The sequence below is a fragment of the Sapajus apella genome, unplaced genomic scaffold, assembly GCF_009761245.1.
Source record: "Sapajus apella isolate SASKATOON/1434 unplaced genomic scaffold, GSC_monkey_1.0 scaffold15, whole genome shotgun sequence".
Lineage (NCBI taxonomy): Eukaryota > Metazoa > Chordata > Mammalia > Primates > Cebidae > Sapajus > Sapajus apella.
In genome coordinates, this window is record NW_022436955.1 from 2180846 (window position 1) to 2186122 (window position 5277).

The 5277-nt window shown below is 48.6% G+C and overlaps 1 pseudogene; it reads right to left on the bottom strand.

Moving 5' to 3' along the window:
• Positions 1 to 3665: 3665 nt before the first annotated feature.
• On the bottom strand, positions 3666 to 5004 carry LOC116555370 (annotated as a pseudogene).
• Between the last annotated feature and the right edge of the window lie 273 nt (positions 5005 to 5277).

Here is a 5277-nt window from a genome sequence, read left to right on the forward strand (position 1 = left end):
GGATGCGGGGACAACAGCAGCACCTGCCTCAAGAGTTGCTATGAGCTCAATTGGTAGCCAGGGGACTGGGACGTGTTCCTGCCCTTTCCACCTTGGCTACTCTGTGACACATCAGCCCTAGGGAAGCAGGGCCAGTGCCACCTCACATGCGGGTGGCAAAACTGAGGCACCAGGGTGACTCAGGCTGGCTTCTTTCCCCAACTATACACTCTGCTTCTCACCAGCACCCACAACTACAGGTGACAGCCACGCTCCCCCCATGTCCTCACATGCACCTGGGCTACATCAGTGGCAGCCATGCGTGCACATGCACACTCACGCACACACTCACACATGCACACACACACGCCCACACTCAAATACACACATACACACACACACGCACACTCAAATACATGCAGTCACACATGCATACTCACACTCATACACACACGCACTAACATGCACACCCACAAACACACGCAGTCACAAATACACACATGCACACTCAAATACATGCACTCACACTCGAACACACATACACACATGCACACTCACACTCAAATGCACTCACACATGCATACTCACACTCGAACACATGCACGTGCACTCACACACACTCAAATACACATGCACACTCAAACACGCACCCACATGCATACTCACACTCAAACACACACTCACACATGCACACACACCCAAATACATGCACACTTACTTGAACACATGCAACACATTCAAACACACTTGACCACACATGCACACTCACACTCGAACAAATACCCGCACTCACTTGAACACACTGGTAACACACACACTCGAACACACAGGCACACTGAAACTCATGCACACTCACACTCAAACACCTGCATGCTCAAACACACATGCACACTCACACTCAAATGCACACTCGAGTGCACACATACACACGCAAACACACACACACTCGACCACAATACACAAACATGCTCATATATGCACACTCATACTTTAACAGTCACACCCATGCACTCACACAACTGCACACAAACACTACATTGCACGTGCACACACGCACATACAAACATGCTCACATAGGCACACATTCTCTAACATACAGTCACACATGCACACACAATCATACACTCACACACTTCACACACACACTCCCAAATACACATTCACTCACATACACACACACACACGCATTCACTCACACACTCACATGCACACACATTCATACACAGTCACACAAACTCTCAAACACACACATACACACACATTCACACTCTCTCACACATACACTCATACACACACACACCCTCACGCACCTCTGCCCCGCCCACAGGCGCCTGGGGTTGGGCAGCGCTAAGGGTGGAAGTTGGGAGCACAGCATGGTTTTTCCAGCTGCTGGGATCCTTCTGCCTGAAAGGGAGGGAGGAAGAAATGGAGGCGGCAGCGGGAGGGGAAAGGGGGGGGGTATGGTGACGTCGGGGAGGTGGCACTGACTGGCTGTTCCGTGGAAGGATCACTTTTTCCCTGGAAACACTCCGCAGGCTCCAGCCCTCCACCCCTGTCCTCCAGCTGCCTTTTCCTGCCTTTCCTGGAACAAAGGCTGGGGGTGGGGAGGAGGAGGCCCTAGGGCCCACCTGAACATGGACACGCAGTGATGTCGCCAGCCAGTCTTGGGCTACAGAGCCCCCTCCCTGCCCCATCATTGAGTCCAGGCCACTAAACACAACTCTGCCTTACTCAGGGAAACTGAGGCCCAGAGCAGAAAATCTACCTTCCCCCACCGTGAACCCAGAGAAATAGCATGCAGCCCACGCCCTTTGAGAGGCCATTGTGGTCAGTCCCTGCCTCAGGTAAGGCCACGGCTCCTAGGAGGAGGCCCCTTCCCTAATGGGCCTGTTCTGTTTTTTATTTTTGTAGAGACAGGGTCTCATTATGTTGCTCAGGCTGGTCTCAAACTTATGGGCATAAGCAATCCTCCTGCCTCAACCTCCCAAAGTGCTGGGATTGCAGGCGTGAGCCGCCACATGCAGCCCATGCTCTGCTGTTTTTGTTTTGTTTTGTTTTTTTGACACTGAGCTTCCTCTTGTTGCCCAGGCTGGAGTATAATGGCACAATCTTGGCTCACCACAACCTCTGCCTCCTAGGTTTAAGCGATTCTCCTACCTCAGCCTCCTGAGTAGCTGGGATTACAGGCATGCGCCACCATGCCCAGTTAATTTTTGTATTTTTTAGTAGCGACGGGGTTTCTCCATGTTGGTCAGGCTGGTCTTCAACTCTCGACCTCATGTGATCTGCTCACCGGCCTCCCAAAGTTCTGGGATTACAGGCATGAGCCACCTCGCCCAGCCAATGCACTGCTGTTTAATCAAGAAGTTCCTGTTGTGTCCAACCAGGTCCTCTGGCTGTGGCTCATCCCCACTTTCTCCTCTGGGAGGTGGGAAACAGACCCGCACCAGGCCTGTCCTGACTGCCCTCCCTGGCCTTCAGCCTGGGCCGTGTGTCCAGGGCAGGCAGTGGGAGAACGGGGGAGAAGGCCCCTGCCTTGTGCTCCGCCTGGCTCCAGCCTAGGCTTTCTCATCCCTTCTTCCTATCCCTCCCGTCCTGCTTCCTCTAGCTCCTTTGCGCTCTGCCTTCTCCCTATTGCTTTCTACTTCCCTTGCCCTCCTCTTTCTATGAATCTTACTTTTTTTTTTTTTGGCAAGGTAATTTCTATTTTTACTTCTTTAAAAAATGGGCATTCATATTTAACATATATGTACATCTTAAAACTTCACCCGGGCTACTCTGGGCACACTGTCCATGGGTTAGCCCTGCTCTGCAAGGAGCAGTAAAAAACAAAATGCCGGGCATGGTGCCTCACGCCTGCAATCCCAGCACTTTGGGAGGCTGAGGTGGGCAGATCACCTGAGGTCAGGAGTTCAAGACTAACCTGGCCAACATGGCAAAAACCCATGTCTACGAAAAATACAAAAATTAATTAGCTGGGCATGATGGCGTGCGCCTGTAATCCCAGCTACTTGGGAGGCTGATGCAGGAGAATTGCTTGAACCTAGGAGGTGGAGGTTGCAGTGAGCCAAGATCGCGCCACTGCACTCCAGCCTGGGCGACAGAGCGAGAGCCAAACAAACGAAACCTCCAACTTAATGAAAAGAAGACATTCAATGACAAACCAGCAGCAGAAACTGCTTATTATCTGCTAATCATTTCATGAAGTCATACCTATATAAAACAAGCACTAAAGAGAAGAAATAGATTTAACTAAAGTGACAAGCATAATTATAAATAAATACCAGATTACCAGATTTTAAACAAGAATCTGTAAAAGTTTTACTACTTAAAGATTTTCACTCAGAGAAGAAAAAATGTGGCTGGGCGAGGTGGCTCACGCTTGTAATCCCAGCCCTTTGGGAGGCCAAGCCAGGTGGAGTTAGAGGTCAGGAGTTAGAGACCAGCCTGGCCAACATGGTGAAACCCCGCCTCTATTAAAAATACAAAAAATTAGCCAGACGTGGTGGTGGATGCCTGTGATCCCAGCTACTCAGGAGGCTGAGGCAGGAGAATCGCTTGAACCAGGGAGGTGAAAATTTCAGTGACCTGAGATCGTACCATTTCACTCCAGCCTGGGCATCAAGAGGGAAACTCCATCTCAAAAAAAAAAGAAAGAAAGAAAAGAAAAAATACGTAGTAACAGCAAGCTTTCAGGATGGTGAGTTGACAGACACATTTTCTCTTAAAGGAAACTTATCTAGCATTCAGTAACATTTCTGGATGAAGCATCAAGTCGCTGTTGCACATTTTTAAAGACTGGTCCAGCAGTGCGTCCTCTAATTTTAATTCCTCCTTTTCATTTAACGTATTGGTAGGAGCATCATTACATGGATTGTCTAGAATGTCTCTGTTTAATCCATTTGACTCCTCCTTTTGATCCTCATCAGTATTAACCTCTTCAACTGCCTGTGTCCTGGGTGTATTCATTAACATATAATTTCCTAGGGTATTACTCAGCAGCTTTGCCTGCCTTCTTTGCCTGCCTTCTTTCTTTCTTTCTTTTTTTTTTTTTTTTTTTTTTTTGAGACGGAGTCTTGCTCCATCGCCCAGGCTGGAGTGCAGTGGCGTGATCTCGGCTCACTGCAACCTCCGCCTCCCTGCCTAAGCAGGGAGGTTCAAATGATTCTCCTGCCACAGCCTCCTGAGTAGCTGGGATTACAGGCACACGTTGCCACACCCAGCTTTGGTTTTTTTGTTTTTTGTTTTTTGTTTGCATTTTAGAAGAGACGGGGCTTCACCATGTTGCCCAGGCTGGTCTCGAACTCTTGAGCTTAGGCAATCTGCCCTCCTCAGCCTCCCAAGTGCTAGGAGTACAGGCGTGAGCCACCGCGCCTGGCCTTGCCTGTGTTCTTTCTAAGGCCAGTTGTTTCTTCTCTCAATTTGTTTTTGTTGTTGTTGTTGCTCTTCTGTTAGGCTTCTACTTGACTCAGAAGCAAAAAAAAGGACTTGATGTAACTGCTACTGAATTCGATCCGTTTCTGACAAACTCATCTGAAATGATGAGTCTCCACAACTTCATTATTATTGCTAACAAAATCTTCAGGCAAAATAGGGAGATGAAGTCGAATTTGTTTTAAACAAGTCTGGACTTCCTTTTTATTTGCCAGGCATTCAACTCTCTCAGTAAAATCTTCAAACTGCAGTTTAGGGAATCGCTCGTGTGCCCATCCTCCATGTGTCTGATTAGTGTCTTCAAATCTTCAGCTTCATGACCTTTACCTTTGAATTTTGCCTTATCAAATGCATGCCTTAAGGCTGGAAGTCCTCTCTCTGAAATTAATCTCTGAGCATCCAGCTTGGGTATATTTCTTTCAGCTGTTCTCTCTGGAGGTGCAGGCACAGGTGCTCTACTTCCTGACTCTTCGTCAGGCTCAGCTCCTTCACCATCTTGTCTCTGGAGAGGCTGGAGGTGGGAAAGGAGGAAAGTTTCATCTTCTCATCATCAGGTAGGTCAGTCATGCCGCTCTCCTGTGTTTCCAGCATCTTTTCCTCTCATACAGAAAGCAGGGGCCACAGCACGGACCTCTGGGGTTCTCACTTTCACTTTGCTTTGTCTTTTTTTTTTTTTTTTTGAGACAGTCTCACTCTGTCGCCCAGGCTGGAGTGCAATGGCACAATCTCAGCTCACTGCAACCCCCACCTCCCAAGTTCAAACGATTCTCCTGCCTCAGCCTCCCAAGTAGCTGGGATTACAGGCACGTGCCACAAATTCCCAGCTAAGTTTTGTATTTTTAGTAGAGACGGGGTTTCGCCATG